Source organism: Tamandua tetradactyla, chromosome 11 (assembly GCF_023851605.1).
Source record: "Tamandua tetradactyla isolate mTamTet1 chromosome 11, mTamTet1.pri, whole genome shotgun sequence".
Classification (NCBI taxonomy): Eukaryota; Metazoa; Chordata; class Mammalia; order Pilosa; family Myrmecophagidae; genus Tamandua; species Tamandua tetradactyla.
Genome location: NC_135337.1, coordinates 74185004 through 74206118, shown reverse-complemented (window position 1 = coordinate 74206118; position 21115 = coordinate 74185004). Strand labels below are relative to the sequence as shown.

The window sequence follows — 21115 nt, the reverse complement described above, 5'->3', positions numbered from 1 at the left end:
CAAAAATGAGTGACCTTCGCTTTGACCAGTTTCACCTGAGCTAGGGGCCTGTTTTTAGTAGTCAGAATTTGTTAGTTAATTCCACAGTTGGCGTTTGGTTGGGCTCAGCCCCTGTTGCTGGTAAAGTCTCTTCCCTTTCCCCTCTGGGAAGCAGCCTGTGGGGGAGGGGCACCAGCCAGTGCAGCTTTGGAAACTCAGGGTTCTGGGGGGGCTCACAACCGGTCCAGCTGGTCCAGACTGGGGTGCGCTGTGTGTTCGGTCACTGATGTGGCCCCAGGAGCTGTTCTGTATTGTTTCTGGTTATTTAGTAGTTGTTCTGGAGGATGAACTAAAACATGCACATTGCTAAGCCGCCATCTTGGCCTGGAAGTCCAAACATGAACACTCTTACCATTCGATCATTCCATGTTTGTTATATAATCAATAATGGATAACTCACAATATCATCACATAGTTATATATTTATCATCATGATAATTTGTTAGAATGTTTGCATCAATTCAGAAAAAAAAAAGAAAACAGAAAAAAATTCATAAAACATACCCCTTACCCCCCTCTCTTTCATTGATCACTAGTGTTTCAATGTACTAAATTTTAACATTTGTTCCCCCTATTATTTATTTATTTTTAATCTGTATGTTTTACTCATCTGTTGATTAGATAAAAGGAGCGTCAGACACAAGATTTTCATAACCACGCAGTCACATTGTGAAAGCTATATCATCCATACAATCATACAGCCAAGAAACATGGCTACTGGAGCACAGCTCTACATTTTTGGGCAGTTCTCTCCAGCCTCTCTATTACGTCTAACTAAACAAGTGATATCTATTTAATGTGTAAGAATAACCTTCAGGATAATCTCTAGACTCTGTTTGGAATCTGTCAACCATTGACATTTTATTTTATCTCATTTCTTTCTTCCCCCTTTTGGTTGAGAAGATTTAAATCCCTTGATACTGAGTCTCAGCTCATTCTGGGATTTCTGTCTCATATTACCAGGAAGTTCCACACCCCTGAGAGTCATGTCCCATGTAGAGAGGGGGAGGGCAGTGAGTTTGCTTTTCGTGTTGGCTGAGAGAGGCCACATCTGAGCAACAGAAGGGGTTCTCTTGGGGGTGATTCTAAGTAGGCTTAGCCTATCCTTTGCAGGGTTAAGTTTCTTATGAACAAACCCCCAAATTGGGGTCTCAACCTATTGCTTTGGTTGTTCCCACTGCTTGTGAGAATATCAAGAATTCTCCACTTGGAGACATTGAATCTTCCCCCTTTCTCATCATTCCCCCAAGGGAACTTTGGAAATACTTTGTTATTCACTGTTCAAATCACTCTGGGATTTATTGGGGTATCACTCTGGACAAACCTACAAAATCTCATGCCCTACTCAAGTGTCCAAGTATTATGGTGTTCAATTAAGCTGTCCACATAAGTTTTTTAGAAAATGCACTAGGCAAAATATAAATTTTGCACCAAATAGACATTTTTGCTTTAGTCTTACAAGTTAAAGTTTTAAAATATTAATTACCGTCTATTTTCAGCACCCTGTAGTATTGACATTCCTTTGTTCCTCCTCATGTAAAAACATTTTTAAAATTGTACATTAATCACTATCATTATATACTCTAGGCATTCCTAGGTTGTCCGTCTCTGTCTTTATAATCTATCTTTCCTTCTGATTTCATTTGTGCCCCCAGTCCTCCTCCATCATTCTCACATTCAGTGTTCTGACATTGTTGCATTATAGTTAGGTGGTATTGTTCTATCTGCTTCTGAATTTTTACAATCAGTCCTGTTGTACAATCTGTATCCCTTCTGCTCCAATTATCCAATATCTACCCTATTTCTATTTTCTGATGGTCTCTGTTACCAACTGAAATTCTCCAAGTTCATTCACTAATGTCAGTTCATATCAGTGAGACCATACAGTATTTGTCCTTTTGTTTCTGCCTAATCTCACTCAGCATAATTTCCTCAAGGTCCATCCATGTTGTTACATACTTTGTAACTTTATTCTGTTTTACAGCTGTATAATATTCCATCATATGTATATACCATAACTTGTTTAGCCATTCATCTGTTGATGGGCACATTGGCTGTTTCCATCTCTTGGCAATTGTAAATAATGCTGCTATAAACATTGGTGTGCAAATGTCTGTGTCCTTGCCCTTGTTCTTCTGAGTAGATAACCTAGCAGTGGTATTGCTGGGTCATATGGCACTTGTATACTTAGCTTCCTGAGGAACTGCCAAAGTGCCTTCCACAGCAGTTGTACCATTTGACGTTCCCACCAACAGTGGCTAAGTGTGCCTCTTTCTCCACATCTTCTCCAGCACATGTTGTTTTCTGTTTTATTGATAGTGGCCATTCTGGTGGGTGTGAGATGATACCTCATTGAGGTTTTGATTTGCATTTCCCTAATAGCCGGGGAAGTTGAGCATCTTTGCATGTGCCTTTTGACCATTTGTGTTTTCCTCTTTTGAGAAGTGTCTGTGCATATCTTTTGCCCATTTTGTAATTGGGTTGTCTATCTTTTTTGCATTGAGTTAAACAATCTCTTTACATATTCTGGATACTAGACCTTTATCTTATAAATCATTTGCAAATATTGTCTCCTATTGTGTGGGCAGTCTTTTTACTTCCTTGATGAAGTTCTTTGATGCACAAAAGTGTTTAATTTTGAGGAGTTCCCATTTCTTTCTTTTTCTTTCTTCAGTGTTCGTGCTTTGGGTAGAAAGTCTAGGAAACCACCTCCTGTTGCAAGATTGATAAGATATTTCCCTGCATTTTCTTCTGAAAGTTTTATTGTCTTAGATCTAATGTTAGGTCTTTGATCCATTTTGAGTTAATTTTTGTGTGGGGTGTGAGATATGAATCCTCTTTTCATTTGTTTGCATGTGGATATCTAGTTTCCTAGGCACCATTTATTGAAGAGACTTTTCTGTTCCAGGCGAGTTGGCTTTGACTGCCTTATCAAAGATCAATTGTCCATAGATGAGAGGGTCTATATCTGAACACTCTATTTGATTCCATTGATCTGTATATCTATCTTTATGCCAGTACCATGCTGTTTTGACCGCTGTAGCTTCCTAATAGGCCTTAAAGTCAGGAGGTGTGAGACCTCTGACTTCATTTTTCTTTCTCAGGATATTTTTAGCTATTCGGGGCACCCTGCCCTTCCAGACAGATTTGGTTATTGAGTTTTTCTATTCCTGAAAAGTAAGTTTTTGGGCTTTTAATTGGTATTGCATTGAATCTGTAAATCAATTTAGGTAGAATTGACATCTTAACTATATTTAGTCTTCCAATCCGTGAACATCGTAGGTTCTTCCATTTATTTAGGTCTTCTGTGATTTCCTTTGACAATTTCTTGTAGTTTTCTTTGTATAGGTCTTTTGTCTCTTTAGTTAAATTTATTCCTAAATATTTTATTCTTTTGGTTGCAATTGTAAATGGAATTTTTAACTTAATTTCCCCCTCAGATTGTTCATTACTTGTGCATAGAAACACTACAGATTTTTGAGTGTTGATCTTGTTAGCTGCCACTTTGCTGTACTCATTTATTAGCTCTAGTAGTTTTGCTGTGGATTTTTCAAGGTTTTTGATATGTAATATAGCATGTGCATACAGTGAAAGTTTTACTTTTCCTTTCCAATTTTGATGCCTTGTATTTCTTTTTCTTGCCTAATTGCTCTGGCTAGAACTTCCAACACAATGTTCAATGACAGTAGTGGTAGTGGACATCCTTGTCTTGTTCCTGATCTTGGGGGGAAAGTTTTCAGTTTTTCTCCATTGAGAACGATGTTAGCTGTGGGTTTTTCATATATTCCTTTATCATGTTGAGGAAGCTCCCTTCTATCCTATCCTTTGATGTGTTTTCAACAAGAAAGCATGTTGAATTTTGTCAAATGCCTTTTCTGCATCAATCAAGATGATCATGTGGTTTTTTTGCATTGATTTTTTGATATGGTGTATTACATCAATTGATTTTCTTATGTTGAACCATCCTTGCATACCGGGGATGAATCCTATTTGGTCATGGTGTATAATTCTTTTAATGTGCTTCTGGATTTGATTTGATTTGTAAGAATTTTGTTGAGGATATATGCATCTCTGTTCCTTAGAGAGATTGGCTTGTCGTTTTCTTTCTTGTAGCATCTTTGTCTGTCTTTGGTATGAGGTTGATGTTGGCTTCATAGAATGGGTTAGGTAGCTTTCCCTCCTGTTCAAGTTTTTGAAGAGTTTGCACAGTTCTTTCTTGAATGTTTGGTAGAATTCACATGAAGCCATCTTGTCCTGGAATTTTCTTTTTGGTGAGCTTCATAATAACTGATTCAATTACTTTACTTAATGATTGGTTTGTTGAGGTCATTTATTTCTTCTCGAGTCAATGTTGGTTGTTCATGCCTTTCTAGGAACTGGTCCATTTCATCTATATTGCGGATTTTATTACCATAAAGTTGTTCATAGTATCCTCACATTACTTCCTTATTTTTCTGTGGGGTCAGTGGTTATGTCTCCTCTTCCATTTCTGATTTTATTTATTTTCATCCTCTCCCTTTTTATTTTTGTCAACCTCACTAAGGGTCCATCAATCTTATTGATTTTCTCACAGAACCAACTTCTGATTTTGTTGAATTTTTCGGTTGTTTTCATGTTCTCAGTTTCATTTATTTCTGCTCTAATCTTCATTATTTCTTTTCTTTTGTTTGCTTTGAGGTTAGCTTGCTGTTCTTTCTCTAGTTCTTCCACGTAGGCAGTTAGTTCCTTGATTTTTGCTCTTTCTTCTTTTTTCATATAGGCATTTATGGCATTAAATTTCCCTCTTAGCAGTGCCTTTGTTGCTGTCCATAAATTTTAATATACTGTGTTTTCATGTTCATTTGCCTTGAGATATTTACTGATTTCTCTTGTAATTTCTTCCTTGACCCATTGGTTGTTTGTGTTTTGTTGAGCCTCCATAGATATGTGAATTTTCTGGCACTCTGCCTATTTTTGATTTCCAACTTCATTCCCTTATGATCTGAGAAAGTGTTTTGTGCGATTTCAGTCTTTTTAAATTTATTTAGATGTGCTTTGTGACCTAGCATGTGGTCTGTCCTTGAGAATGATCCATGAGCATTTGAGAAAAAGGTGTATCCTGATCCTGTGGGGTGTAATATTCTATAAATAAAATGTCTATTAAGTATAGTGCATTTATTGTATTATTCAAATTCTCTGTTTCTTTATTGATCCTCAGCCTAGATGCTCATTCCATTGATGAGGGTGGGATATTGAAGTCTACAACAATTATGGTAGATGTGTCTATTTCTCTTTTCAGTGCACAATAAACTTTTTGAGTAGTATCTTTTTTATTATGAAATGTAGAAAAAAAGTCTTAAATTTGTATTCAATGTTAACATTTTTTCCTAAGTATTGTTAAATTCCTGAAAGTAGTCTTTGAAAATATTTTTAGTGACTTTATAATTTTCCAGTAGATGACTGTAACTTACTGTTATGTCATTGGATTTAAAAAGGTCTTCAAAGTGTCATTGTAAGTCAAAGTTTTTACAAATTCTAAATCAGGTTATCCATATTTACATAGATTCTTTTTGTCAAGGGCATATTTTTTGAAAGATTTGTAGATAGATCCTTGCCTGTGTAAAAGTCTTTGCATCTTACCTGTGTTTCCCAAATGGCATGTGGGCTGGGCTAGTTGGTTGATTTGTTCATCTCCTCAGTTGATTGTAAACTTCAGAGGAATAAGGTTTGTCTTCTTTCATCTTGTTGTTTCTTTTGCTCAGCATACTGCTCAGAATACACTAGGCATACAGTACAAGTTTGTTGAATAATTATGATTCCAGAAAGTAATGAGATTGATTTTTGCTTGGGGATTTTTGGTTTTTTGTCATACAACTTTTTAGTCTTACCTCACCCTCATGACATAAGGAAATATTTCATTCGTTTTCCATGTGAGTATCCCATTATTGCCTCACCGTTGGCTGATTTTTTTTTTGAGGGGGGAGGGTTTTGGCTGGGAATCAGACCTGGGTTTCCTGCATGGCAGGTGAGCATTCTCCCACTGAACTATCATTGTATACCCATAGTTGCTTTTTGATACGAAGAGGAGGGTGCATAATTTTAGTTGCAGGCCAAAGAAAGCCACAACTAACTGCTTTATAATGTGGTTTGTGGTGGCTCTCTTATCTTTCTTTCTCTACTGCTATCTCCTATTCTGTGTCTTCTCTTTTCCTTTTAGTCTGGAATTTAGCATCAGGTCCAAGGTGTGAGACAAGGCTTTGCCACCTTCAGATTGAAGTAGCTCTGTTTTAGGGACTCTGAGGGTAGGATAAAAGGTGTTAAATCTTTATTTTTCTATGTAAAGTTTCCTTCCCTGTCAAACCCAACAGAAAGCCTTATTATCCAAATAATCTTTTCAGTTTCACAGAATACATATATGTGTACATTTTGTGTGTACATGTACACAATGTTTACCTAGAAATATCTATAAGCAAATATATATGCATTGTATATGTATATGTGTATATATATATTTATACATGCATGTATTTATAATGTGTGTGTCTGTTTGCGTGTTAGCCTATACTTTGTGTATCTATATACCCTTGCTCCCTAAAGAGCTGCCTGGTTAACTTACCAAAGATAATGGGGTAGAAGTGTTAAATATGAGAGTTTTGAATTCTCTCTGAAACCTGGACTCCACCAGGTTGTCCTGACTTTGTCTTTGGAAAGAAATTTATATAATCTGTATATTCTTTGATAGTGGGATATATTCATTTATTCTCAGCCTTGTACCAAATTCTTGCTAGGAATGGATAGATTAGAAAAAGATATAGAAGATAAAGGAACTCAGTCTAGTTTGGGATAGATAGAAATAATAGCAAATTGTATTAATAGAGCATGTGAGTATTAAAATTGAGCTGGGCCATGGAGTATTATGAGCATGGTAGAGGGTACAGTTAATTCTGCGTGTGGCTTAGCACATTGGGGGTTGAGTTGGGGTTGGGGTGGGATTGGGGTGAGATTTGAAATGGTTGGAATTTTACAAAGGAAGTTATGAATTAAGACTAATGAGTTGGACAAGTGGAGGGGATGGTAGTTTAAAAGGTTATATCATGCAAAGATGTGGATAAAATGAAGGAATATGTATTTAGGGATTACTGGAGAACAAGATACTGTGAGGTATTTGCAGGTCTTATAGCTAGAAAGAGAGATCAGTCAGGTGATAAAATTCCTTGGAAGGTGCTGAGAATTTCAATCCTTGACTCCTAAAGGTCTGAGGCACTGATGCTGCTGCAGTCTGCCTCTCCCAGCCAGACACAGCTAGCTCAGCCTATTACCCTGTGATGAGATTTAATTTGATAAAATGGGGGATGTTCATGTACCATCACAGTGGCTCTCAGAATGGACAGCATCAGATGCCGTGGTCCAGGTCCTTCACAGGCACAAAGACAAGGAGCCATCACAGTCCCATTCATATATGCCCAAGTCCCCTGCGATACCCTCTCCCTCATACCCTAGTCCCCCAGGCACCAGATCCAGCAGCTGATGAACAGGATCCTTGTGGTAGAGTGAAAGGTGAACATCATGCTCTAGAACTTTGGTTCCTTGGTTACAGGATACAAGCAGATGATGTTGGCCTTTCTGCTCTTTCCCAGTCCAACATCTGCAGGCTTTCCCTTCAGTGTTGACCGGAGGCACTTTGAGGAATGGGAATCTTCCTACATTCCAGTCTATTCACTGCTGTCCTAACAGGTCCCAAGGACAGTTCCATGTAGCCAGGCCCTGAATAACATACTAGTAGGTGCATCTGGCCCCCAACTGGGCTTCTGCAGTGAAAGTTTTATCTGGAGATTTTTGGATGCCAGCATGCTTGTGAAGCAGAATAGCTTGCTTGAGCCCATCCAGCAGCATGCACTTTGTGTTTTAGGAGTGATTGGGAATTGCCAAGATTATTCTGGGGGGAGGGGTACAGGTTCATCTCCAGCATGCAGGAGCTCCCCTTCCAGCTACAGAAAGGAAGCTCTCTCAGCCCCACATGTATTCAGAAGGGACCATCCACAATCTGGGACCCCAGATCCTCACTGTGTGTAGTGTGGGCATGCAGCCTCTGGCCAGCCCCAGCCACATCAACACTGTGAACTTCCCCCCGTCCTCCCTTGATCATTAGCATCATGAAAACCAGCCTGCGAATCTTTTGGCCCAGGCCCCAGTTTTCCCTCGGGCTTGGCCCCCACGTACACTGCCCAGCAGATTGTACTGCCACAGACTGTTACTCACCTCCCAGGCCTACGTTCACCTGCATAGTGGAAAGGTAGCAGAAAATGCTCAGTTGGCTTTGTGGCAGGGACACAAAACTGAGTTGCTCAGCCAGAAACACCTATGATGTTGCAGTTTCATGGGAAAACAAATTCTACCCATCACATAATGTACTGCAGAAGCTCACTGTGATCCAACTTCTATAGTTCTCAGACACTGTCCTTCAGATCATGTCCACCCCTGCATATCTGTACCTCCGACCATCTTGCCCCATGGCAATTGAGACTGGGTCCCAGGCAGGGGCCAACCACCCTGGAAGCAAGACCGTAGCCAGTTCCCTGAGCCCTGCACCTATGAGCCAACTTTGTAGAGCAGCTTACACCAATTGAAAACTATGTTTTGAATTACCTGGGATCATTAGGCTTCCACTGAGTAAGGTAAAGAAGCAATAAGGGTGGGGTCATGACTTTAGTGAAAGAATCTGGATCCTGGAACTCAGTGTTCTTTCATTAGTGGGAGGCCCACTGCTGGTGGAAGAGGAAAGGCTTCTCACGTATCCCAGACATTACATCTACCGAATGGAACATGTCTGTGCAGCTGCACGTGGACAGCAGTTATGCCTCTGTGGGCTCCATCCACTCACATGACAAGGACATCTTTTTGACTCTGTCATGGGTCTCATAGAGAAGACCCCTCCCATTCCCAAATCCAAACAGCCTCCCATATATGTGAAGAAAGAGTGTAAGCAGCACAAGGCAGACTCCTCAGCCACAGGTTGGATAAAGAAGTAGCATCTGGGGAGGCAGTCATTCCATCTCAATCACTGTTTGACTGAGCCACTCTAAGCATGTTAAAAATGCAGAGATAAGGAAAGCAGCAGAAAAGGACTGTTCTGTTGAAGCCGTAAACACAGTTTGCCAAATCTTGGCCAGCTTCTGCCAAACCAGCAGCCAAATCTGGTCAAGATATCCCTGAGTGAGTCATCAGTGAAGACTGGACACTCCTGCAGCCTGTAAGAGAGCTACTGGAGTTCCTCTAAACTTGACAATTGTGTCACCTGCAGATGGACCTAATAGGGACCTTAGAAATAATTATCTCCTACAGCTGAATTTACCCCTTTTCCAAACAGCGGCATTACTATGGAAACATCAACATTCACAGGGAAGGAAGAAAATAAAAACATTAATCCTCTCCATACAAGTCAGGTCTGGTCCTAGGATGAGAACACCACATATGCCCAGCTGTACACATACCACTTTGAGTTAATGAAATTGATTGTTAGAAAGAGAATCTCAGTAGTAAAACCTCTGCTTCATGTGATTCTCTTTGAGAAAAATCCCAAGCATGGCACCACGTTGGCAGAAAATGGAATCAACTATGTCAAGCGAGTGCCTCCTAATAAAATTGCTCCTAATCAGATTGTTTGTGCAGAACAAATTGTGCAGGAGAAAAGGGCATTGGCTGACCAGCAGAAAATCCAGCAGACTGCAGTACCACCACATCCCTAGCAGCAGCACCAACAGCCACCACAAATTTTTCACCGCCACACCCACTGTCAGAGCCCCAGCAGGTTGCAGGGCTTAATGTCTGTTGCTGAGGTCCAGGACCAGCCTGTGCCCCAGCCTCAGCTGCAATCCCAGAGTCAGGCCCAGACTGACCAGCCATAACCAGAGTTGAAGCCTGCAGTGAGCAGTCCTGGCAGGAGCCATTAAAACCTTAATTATTCGTACAAGCACTACAGTGGGTACAATGAAGGGAAGTGTCATAATATTTGGCATCCCTGGTATCAACTTCCAGTCTTTTAACAAGCATCTTACCTTGCCAGTGGTGCCTGAAGGTTTAACCACATCCAAAGGATCTCCTGCCAGTGCTGTTGTCCCAAGCCCCCACCATGCCCAATCTCTGTGTCCATAACCGTGACTTTTGGTTTTCATTTCACCACTTCTACGACAACCTCAGCAGTGGTCATCACCGACCTGACGTCAGTGGAAGCCCAGTGTAGTCTTTGTTGGCACAAGTGTCCCAAAGTCCCAGGTCTGGAGCCTTGCTCACAGACACCACAGTTGCCAACTTGTAGGTTGTCCAGGTCACCTGGGCCTCCAACTCCCAGCTGCAAGTGCCAGGGTAAATGCAAACTCTGATGCCCCAGTGTGTTCAGGTGGCCCTGGTGAAGCTGTCCATGGTGTCTGTCCCTATAGCCATGGTCTCCTCGAAGAGTACCTCCACAGCACGAGGGCAGCCAGCTGAAGGGCTGGACCTACTGGGAACATCTGAAGAAACTTTTTCAGCCCTCTCTGCCTTTCAGCAACAATGAACACATGCCAAATGTCAGGCTGGTTCAGCTGGGGCTTCATTGATGTTTGCAAGATAAACATTAGCTATCTTCTCACCGCTGGGACTGCTTGCCCCTGCTCTGTCACCTTTTCTTCAGTTGGTTCAGAAATGACCTCAGTCTCAGACTTTGGGCTGGACTCCCAGTATCTTGGATCGTGGTGTCCTGGTAGTGAATGGATCCATCAATGCCATTGTGTTGATCTTCCGACTAGTCATTGGAAACCCACTGATAAAGCAGCAGGAATGACCCCTTCTTGAAGGACAGCTCCAGGGCTCTCTGTCCCATGGAGTCAAACTAGGCAATGACCTTGATGGGGTAACACTCATCATCACTTATGTGGTGCTCTCTGGTCATATCCTGAGTGGAATCTTTAGCCATGGTAGTCTCTCCATGCTTCCTTCTCTGCTCTAGGTGGGATCCTCCTGTTCCCTGAGTTTGGGAATATGGTCTCATGCTGGATGATGATAGTGGGGTATAATTAGTTAGTTGATAATCTCAGAGAGGCTTGCCCCTCTAGGATTCAGGATTTATCTGGCTCAGTAATCCTTCTAGGTTCTAGAAAAGCAAAATTAGTGTATGAAAACTTTTTAGAGTCTCAGTTGGAGCCCTACATGTTTTTATGAGTTAAGAGGAATGACATTGGTTGGGGTTTAGTATACCATACAGTTACTTTTTGTATGGGTAGGCACTGGAAATCAAACCTGGGTCTCTGGCTTGGCAGGCGAGAACTCTACCACTGAGCCACCATGGCCTGCTAAGTTAGCATTATTTAAAAGAATCTTGCATAAGAGTAGCCTCCAGAATAATCTCTCAATTTTATTTGATCGTTCTTTGCCACTGATGTCTTATTTTATTACACTGCTTTCCCCCCTTTTGGTCAGGAAGGCATTGTCAATCCCATGGTTCTGGTGCCAGTGTCATCCCAAGGAATCATGCCCCATCTTGTCAGGGAGACTTTCACCCTGAATGTCACTTTTTGCATGTGGGGAGAGGGTAATGATTCTCTTTGCAGAGTTGGACTAGAGAGAGGCAGGCCAATCTGAGCAATGTAGAGGTTTCCTGGAAGCAAGTCTTAGGCATTATTACAGGTGGTCTTAACTTCTCCACTACATAAATAAATTTGAGGGGGTGCAGGTGTAGTTCAGTGGTTGAATTGTCACCTGCCATGCGGGAGACCTGGGTTCAGTTCCTGGTCCATGCACATTCCCCCAAAATGAACAAACATGCAAAACAAACAAATAGAGAAAGCATAAACAAAATGAAAAATTCGACAAATGGTGCTGCAATAACAGTATACTCACGTGGAAAAATAACGAAATGTGACCCTGCCATAAAAAGAAAAATCAACTCTGACCTTGTCAAGGGACTCCAGAAAAAATAAGCTTGATAAGAACAAGCCTGAAAATCAAGGGCTCAGCATATTTTCTTGGGTGTTTCTAATGGTTAATAGGGTAGCTTGTTTTCCAGATGGGAAAGTTTAGTAGTTCCTTTGTTTTTCTCCATCACCTCCTCAAAGGACTCTCACAATACTTTTTAATTACCAGCCCACGATAGTTTGAGATGTCCCAGTAAATACTAAGTTATTCATAATTATTTAAGGCCTCATTCCCATTCTGGACACTAGCAACTTGGGTTTTTTTAATGGGATATGTAGACAAGTAGATTAACATTGTGTTTTGCAGAAGATTTAGGTTCTAGACATAATAAGACTCTTTTGTCTTTGGTCTCCTACAGTAGGGCAGGTCTAGAGTATATATACTATTTTTGTATATATATTTGATTTACTTTGGTCCCAGCCAGATAGGCTTTGGTTTTTGTTTTGTTTTTTTCTAATTTAGGTCTGAGCTCTTTTTTGGTTACTTCAACTGTTACTGAATGTACATATACTAAGTTTCATGGCACACCATTCCATTTCTGTGTGTTAGGTGTCCAGAGTTACTCTTAAGTTGTAGGGAATTCCTGCTGATGAATATATACCTCAGTGTCTCAGAATCTACAAATACACTTACAACCTCAGACTGCATATGACTTCTATAAGGGTTTACAATGCAGGCTCTGATTTTCTTATAAGTATTTTCTGAAAGAGGCCTTAGCTTATTTATGCTTTTGTTTCTGGATTATTTTGCACAATACATTGTCCCCAAGGTTTATTCAGATCGTTTCATACCTCTCAGTACACTTCTTCTTTGTAGGTGTACTGTATACCATGATGTAAATGTATCAGTCAATGTTATCAGTCAAATGTTTCTCAGTCATTGTACCCTTCAGATCCCTCCATTTATTGGACATCATGAATAATGTCCAAAATAAACACTGCAACTTAACATAATCCTCACTTGATTGTACAGTCAGCAGTGCTCTAAATTTTAGGCAATTTTCATTGCCCAGTAGAGACGAGAACTGTCACAGAAAGTCATGAAATTTCAAATCAAAACTATCCCTTATAACTTGTACCTCTACCCCAATAAATTGCCCCTGTTATTGCTGTGGTACTGTTGATGTCTTCTTGTTGACTCTTGGCCATAGCGTGGAATTTTTATCCCCCATGCCTTCTGTCTAATTGATGATCTGTTAAAAGCTATGCAGCAATGCTGTTTGCCAGGTTACACTTTCCTTTCCACGTCTTCCCAGAAGATGGTGGTCTTGGGCCTTTGCTTCCCCTCTGGCCTGACTTGTCCCAACTAAGTCAGCCAGATGGGCTAGGAACAAACCAGGTGAAAAGCCAGTCAGAGCCACTGATCTCTGTTCATGTTGAAAACTGCCGGTCTCTTGGCTTGGGGTTGGGTGGTATGCACATCTGCAGAGAATCCACTTGTGAGCATGATGGGCCTGGTGTTCCCCAAGTATCCAGGTGGAATGACCCTTGGACTGTGAGACTTGGTATTTCAACTGCCTTTGCCCACAGTTATCCTGGAAGTGCCTGGTGTTGTGGCCTATCTCACTCCCTTGTCTCTGCCTCACCACAGTGCATGATACGAGTGCTCCAAACACAGGTATGTCTGGCAGTGTGGTGCATGCATCTCACTGCATCATCCTGCCTTGGCCAGTACCCCCCATTGCACTCCTTGAACACCCCAGGAGTCCATAGAGCAAGGATTGTAACAGCAGATCTCACAGATTCTTTTACATCAGCCAATTATCAGGTCTACCCAGGTCTCTGTAATCCCCTACACCTGAGTGGTTTGGTCTCAGCCAAAACCACTGTAGCCTGCGTCAGGGGTCAGGCGGTTAGACCCTCTGCTTACTACATAGGTATATGAAGTCTGCTAGATTCCAGGTTCCCCTTGGGAATTCCTGGCAGTGGAGGTAAGGTGGAAGAGCTCTCAAGCTGACACTGGAGGTGGGAGTGCATTAGCAGGTCTCTCCTTCAGTACCCAGTCTGTCCAGTGTGTTTTAGTTCACTCATGTGTGATCATGAATGTGTAAACTCACCTCGTCCTCTCAGTGTTAATTTTCCTGCTTTTTAATCCAGGTCTTCCTTCATAATGTAGGTGTCCCTACTTGGTTCACTCATCTCTTGAAACTACCATCTTGGTTGTTTTTTTGTCACTTTTCTAGTTGTACTATGGAGCAGGGGTGAACTCAGCCTATCCTATTCCTCCATCTTACTGGAAGTCCTTGAAGCCTTTCTTATTGATGCTACACTAACATTTCATGATTTTTGACCCTCTTTTCAATTTCTGGCACTTTTCCTACACTGGTGATGGTCCTGAACCTGACCCTGATGCAGCTGAAGCACTGACCACCATGGTCCTCAGCTGCAGTTTGGTCCTCTGGGATTACTTGCACCTGCTTCAGTTTTTTTACCCTGTATCTAAGCACTTACATTAACTTCAGATATAGTGGGTTCACCCATCTTAAAAATAAGCAAGCAAAACTTTCTAGGTCCCACATTCCCCTTCCATTATTTTCTCTTTCCTTTGCCTCCTGAGAAAAGATTTATCTAAACTTATAATCTGTAGTTCCTTCTGTCAACTCCATAAAGTTTCTCTTTACACCTCTATGTTTCAAAACTCCTCTTGTTAATCACAACTGACTTTGCCAAATCCAATTTTAGCCCTTACCTTATTGATCCCTCAGCAGCATTTTATATAGCTGATTATTTCTTCTGTTATAACATTATAGTAGAATTGCTTTAGCTAAGTAAAATATTAACATGAGAAGAGCCAACAGATCCTGCAGACAAAGAAGATGAGAGATGGGCCTGAAGACAACAGTTTAATTCCAGGAACTCCCATTACTGAGTCTTGCCAGGACTTAGCTCAGTGTTTGGGGAAAAGCAGGTGAGTGTACTATGGGGGCTGAGCCTGTGGAAAGGGCCTGGTTAGGGGGCAGTACCAGTGCAGAGAGTGATGAGGGTAAGCAGGAGGGGTTCCAGGTCATGATAAAGATATCCCAGAGTTCTGCTTCTTCAGGATCTAGTTGGGCAGGCATCCTAAGCTCTTATCCCCCAAGGGAAGGGCCTGCCTGGTGTAAAACACACCAGCCCTCATTGGCCTGCTGGTGAAGGCAGCTGTATTTTGAGGAGTGGGTTCTGAAAACAGAGTGGGGAGCCAGCCTCCACTTAGTCCCCATCCTATAATATCCTCCCTCACACCACCTCAGGGCCTGTCTCGAAGTCCCAGCCCACTTTTGACCTGAGAAGCCCATCTCTCCCTTAGCGATACTGCTATACCACAATCAATTCAATCCTGACTCTCTCTGGAGTCAGGCCAGAACCCACAGGTTCAGAAAAATCCTCTACGAAATTACCTTTGAGGTGCCATCTCCAAGTTTGAGGACCCAGGCCATTCAAATTTCTAACCAGGTAGCTACGAATTCAGGGGTTCCTGCCACCCCCTCAAATTTGATCAATCACTGGAATGAATCTGAGGACTCACTGATAGTGATACACTTATGATTGTGTTTTATGATAACTGAAAAGCCAATAAAAAAAGCAGGTGAGGTCTGTATGGTTCTCACACCAAGCTTCCATGTCCTCTCCCTATTGAGTCAAAACCTGTCATCCTCACACAGCAGGCATGTAGTTGTGCACCTTTCCAGTCATGGAAGCTCATCAGAGCTTCAAGTATCCCAAGTTATATGGGGTCTACTTAGGTAGGCCCAATTGATGGAATCCATGCCCACACGGTTGAGCTTACTCTGTAGCCCTCTCCTCCCAGGGATTCCCAGATTTGGAACAGATATACTAGGCCTCAAAGTTCCCACCATTGATTCTCTTGGTTGGTGTTTCTGGTGGGGACAGTTCCCACCTTAACACTTCTGGTGTGGCTGGCACCTCCACGTTGTCTTGTAGCATTTCAAGAAGATGACCAAAAGATGCTCTCACCACAGGGAATTCCTAACATTCAGTGATTCCTTCCCAAGCACTGAGGACAAAGGGCCGCCAAGTTTTTCATTGTATTGCAGTAACCATGTGCAGGGAGCAGATAAAGATCTGTGGCCCTATCCCCAGCTTGCAAAGTGAGTACCTGGTGTAAGACAGTGACAGTGAGAGGAGAATATGGGGGCCCAGCAGTAGCCAGGCCAAAACAAGCCACCATCAGGCCTGGGAACTGGGGCAAGAGAGAGAAGCTGAGGAAAATACCCTACTGCCAGCCTACTTACATCTTTGCCATTCTTATCTGTACCTGTAAAACTGGTTGGAGCCCTGCTTGATAAAATAAATTGTGGATGAAGAGGTTGAAATATATCCTCGAATAAAACTTTGAATCTCAACTCAGAATGATGATTCACAGGGCACCCCAATGCTGGAATCCAGAAGACTGTTTTCAATTTGCAGCCCACATCAAATAGAGCACTCTCCCAACCCAGTCTAGGGACAGTCCCTTGCCTGTGCTCCTCTACTACCCCATAGTCTCCCTGTCCCAACCCTTCATGCTCACTAAACACTGTGACAACCTTCCTCCTGTTTCCACAAGAAAATGCACTACCCCATATGAGCTGCTCTGGGATCACAGTCTATTAGGAATCTCTTGCCCACTTGATCTGAATGATGGTTTGAAGCTGTGTGTACCCAAGGAAAATGTACTGAAATTTAATCCAGACCTCTGGTTGTGAACTCACTGTTTGGATGAACCTGCTTCAGATCAGAAGATGTGGCCCAGGGCAATCAGGATGGTTCTGAAACCTATTTCTGGAGATCTTCAGAAGCGGACTGAAATTCAGACTGATAGAGAAAGGCACAAAAAACAAGAAGATGAATAGCAATGGAAGAGAATGGGGAGACTAGTAGGCATCACCATGTATGAATTGCCATGTTGCCGAGTCACATAGGATCACCAACAGCCAAACCCAGAATACCAGTCTTTGGGAAGGAAATATTGCCTTGATGATAGTTTGATTTGGACTTTCTTTTGCCTAAAATCAGTCAGCAAATTGATTGCCATTGTTTAAGCAAACCCATTTCATGGTTTTTCCTTGAGAAGCTCAGGCAATAAAACAACTTCTGTATATGCAGTTAAAACAGTTCACATGCGCACTTCCTTCAGGATGAAGCAGCAATTACAGGACACCCAGGTGGCCTTCCAGGCCCAGGTATCTGAGCTTCCTTGCCAGGAGCCCAGGCAACAAAGCTGAAATTAGGTGGGCATTTGGCAGTGCAGAAGGTGCACAGAACCTGCAACTTTGCGCATGTACACCAGGTGACTGTGTGGAAGAACAATCCTGTGACGTGGTATCGATATAAACCACCCCTCCTCAACGTGTGCACACAGGCTTAGCTCTACTCTCTGCCTGGATACCAGCTGCCTTTGCAGATTCCACCAAACCCCTTATATTTGGATGTGCCAATCAAGGAAGAAGGGAAGGTAAGACTATGGTTTTCTTCCCCATGTGCTTTTTATGTAGAAGTAAGGGAGAAAGGAACATGTAGTAGAGGACCTTGCATCTGTCATCCCATCATTTTAGTCCTCAGCAATTCTTCCATGAATAGCATGTGGGAATATGGGCCCCAGGCTTGGCATCTCCCACAAAATGCTGATGTTGATGGTGGTTGATGGTGAGTGGTGGTTACACAAGATGGTGGGTACGCTGGAATGGTGCGTGTGGCCGAAGAGGGCCACGACTATTCTTGGGGCTAAAGAGAGCGTAACCTTTCCCTCACATGCATGTGAGGCTGTGGGGACCATGATGGACAGGGAGGCTGGAGTATGAGGATGACAGGTAGATGATGTGGGGGAGGTGGAGCTAATGCACAGACCAGGGCCAGGAGACCATAGAAGAGGCAGACCAGAGTGGAGGCCCAGGTGTGACACTGCAGTTATTCACTGGCTCAACCAATAAAGACCTGGAGCTCAGATTGGAAGATAAAAATAAGAGAGAGAAACCAGAAGGGCAGTACTGGGTGACTGGCATTTCAATTTCCCTGGCCCTGTTGGCAGAGAAATTGATTAGACATCATTGCTTTATAAATGCATTTAGTAAAAAGAACCCTTGTTTATAGAGCATCTTGGTGATTATGCTCTTATTTAGTTGGTAATGGGCCAGTGAGACCAGAGGTACAAAGTCTTGCAAGGAACAGGAGATGTGAGTTGGACTGGAAGGGCTGAAGATGTATTTGGGTAAGGTGGTCCCCTAAACTGTGGCTCCCTCTGTCCTTGTTACTGAGGAGCTAGAGTTTGTCTGCCTTGTGGGGAAGAAAGAAGCAGATACATTTCTCCCACTACTTCCTGACCAGAAGAATCATGGTGTATTAGGGTGTACATTTCAAAGGCACAGTCACATTCAGAGCATCAGTTCTGGCTAAAGGAGCTGTGCTGTAATCAGAAACCAAAGTTTCAACTTTGGGTTTAGGGCTCAAGCACAGGGAAAGGTTCACCTCAGTTAGAGTGTCTCAATAATGTAGAGTCCTCCAAGGCAGGAGCACAGTGATCTCTGTCTTTAAGTTTCCCTTAATTGCTGCCGGCAGTGTTTTACAATTCTGTTCTCTTTTTTCGCTTGGGCAGGCACTGGGAATCAAACTGGGGTCTCAGGTATGGGAGGAGAGGTCTGCCACTGAGTCAGTGTCGCACCACCCTATGGTTTTTATTGTACAAGTAGTACATGGCTTCTGTATATTAGATCCTGGCCCTGCCCACTCCCATGGCCCACTGTGCCTCTCCCAGCCAGGTACCCTTCCTCCTGCTGGCCTGCACCAGTTGCGGTTTCTGTGCAGTCCTGGTTCCTGTGCCGGGCTCTCCATCCCAGGTGTGATGCTGTGCAAAGAGAGCCATTGGTGAGGAAAAAAGAGGTCAGTGGAAATCTCAGGGAATCATTCAGATGGTGAGAGAGGCTTTGGAGAGCCAGGACAGGAAGTCCTGCTTCTTTAGAGTACTCAGAAGAATTAAAGGGCAGGAGCTGGCTGAGAAAAGAATATTCAGAAGGGAAGCAAACCTAAGGGCGGACGCCCCTGAGGGAAGGGCCCCTGCCACTTTGGGGGTGACACAGGTTGAGGTCTAGAGCTGTGAGCAGTGGAGCATCCTGGGTGGCCAAGGGTGGGTGTCACCCACACCCCTGAGGAGGGAGGGAGAGTGAGGGATTCCCGGTATCCTCTCTCCTGTTCCTGGTGAACTCAACACCCCCCCCCCCACCCCCCTCGCCACCAGCACCACTCATCTGGCCTTGCATCCTGAATCTGAGAGGAAGGTGACTACTGGAAGGGTAGGGATTGGTCATGGGGATAGCAGTCAGCCTCCATCCAGGCCACCCCTCCCAACAGTCATAGACCCCTCCCCCTGTCCTAGGCCTGGCCAGGCGCTGCACACCCTCACCCTCTGAGCAACACTCTTCCACCCCCACTGCCCCTACCCCACCTCCTCCTCCTCCTCTGCCATTCTCCTCCCCCATCACCATCCATGTAAACAAACCCCATTATGGTTTCCTGGGTGACCACTTTGGTGATCCCCAGGGTGCTTTATGAGGCAGCACCCCATAAAGAAGCCAAAAGTAGGTTTCCACAGACAGATAAGGCTGGCCCTTCTGAAGGTGCTTGTCTGCTGATTAGCTCTGGGCAACCTGCTGAGTCTGGCCTTCAGTCTCCACAGCCCTCTTGGCAGAGGTTTTGATGACAGGTTGTTCAATACTCTATAGTTGGACTTAGTAAAAACGCAGTTCTTTGTTTGTACAGCATCTTGGTGACTGCGCTGTTAGTTGGAAATGGGCCAGTGAGACCATAGGAGACGATAATTGGAATGAAGTCTTGGAAGGACCGAGGCCGATCTGAATTGGACCTGAGTGAGTTGGGTAAGGTGACCCCTTATCCGTGACGGCCTGTGTCCTTGTTACTGAGGAGCTGGAGTGCGTCTGCTTGCTGGGGAAGGAAGAAGCAGATGTATGTTTCCTGCTACCTCCTGACCAGAAGGAACCCTGGTGTATTAGGGTGTCCATTGCGAAGCCATGGTCTTGCTCAGGGCTTCTGCTGAGGCTGAAGGAGTGGAGTTGGCATTGAAAAGTAGAGACTCTACCTTGCATTTGGGGCTCAAGCATGGGAAGATGTGTATGCTAAGGCAGGATTTAGGTTCACTTCACCCTGGGCTTGGAACTCTGTGGGAAGGGAGCTGCTGGCAAGTGAGCAGTGAGAAAACACAGGCTTGATGTGATCTGCCACTGCATCCTGGGGTGGCCGGAGTGGCCAGGTTATAGACATGGAGGGGGAGAATGAAGTTGGAAAATACAAGGTTGTAGATAAACCCCGGGCATCAGGGCCTTGGGGGCAGCTCATGGGTCCTGCTACGTTCTGTACATGAGTGTAAGTCTTAACTGGAGCTGCCCTGATGATAGCCCACCATAGGAAGCAGGTGTTCCTACTGAAGGATAAAGTTTGCTTCTTGGGAAAGAGTAAAGCCAGGGCATTGCTGTGCTGAGATGATCCCCCACCCGCACCCCCAGTCCCCTGCCACTACACCCCACATGAAGTATTCCTTTAGAGCTAAGAACTCTTTGCCCTGAAAGCAATAACCTGTTGTCGAGTGAAGTACCTGATCACGTTCCTTTCTGGGTTAGCATCTGGAGCTCCCTTTGTCTCGTGGAAACTAGGTGCGACTAGACCACACAGGGCCCAGGGTTCTTCAAGGCCATGTTAGGGGTTTTGTAATTCACCTTAGGGGATGTCGGGACCTCTTCAGCAGTTCCAGGCACCCAGAATTGTTTAGTGAGATTCCAAGCTTTGAAAGATCACTCACTTTTGAGGAATTGGTTGGTTGTGAAGGACCAGGATAAGAAGAGGAGGGAACAGAAACTAGTCTGTGTTGGAGACAATGGCGATTTCTGCCAGAGGTTGATGATGGAGGTGAACGGAAATTGATAAAATCATCATTTGGTTTATATGATCATTCCTTTGGTGCTGTGTGTAAGAAATCTTGGCTTAACCCAGAATTTCAAAGGGTTCCTCCTATGTGTGTATGTGTTGAGAAGGTTTCTGGTTTCTGGTTTGACATAGAGAAATGGGCAACTTTAGTTTCTTGAAGTGTTTTAGTATTCTCATTTATTTTTTTTGCCTTTGCACTTAAGTATCAGAGAGGAAGACTCACCTTTACAAGACACATT

At 43.4% G+C, this 21115-nt stretch overlaps 2 long non-coding RNA genes across 8 annotated transcripts in view; one reads left to right on the top strand and one right to left on the bottom strand.

Moving 5' to 3' along the window:
- Nucleotides 1–202: 202 nt before the first annotated feature.
- Nucleotides 203–21115, top strand: part of LOC143650291 (uncharacterized) — a 32684-nt gene continuing 11771 nt past the window's right edge. For 2 of the 7 annotated variants that reach the window (XR_013159504.1, XR_013159499.1), the window contains exon 1: nucleotides 203–19813. This is a non-coding gene — a long non-coding RNA (uncharacterized LOC143650291). The remainder of the gene's footprint in view (nucleotides 19814–21115) is intronic. The other 5 variants (XR_013159502.1, XR_013159500.1, XR_013159503.1 and 2 more) reach the window with 5 other exon arrangements.
- LOC143650293 (uncharacterized) lies at nucleotides 8958–19361 on the bottom strand. Its single transcript, XR_013159506.1, has 6 exons — nucleotides 19342–19361; nucleotides 18705–18786; nucleotides 18411–18607; nucleotides 16658–16760; nucleotides 14656–14767; nucleotides 8958–11146 (listed from the first exon to the last, which is right to left on the bottom strand). It is a non-coding gene; the product is annotated as an uncharacterized LOC143650293 (long non-coding RNA).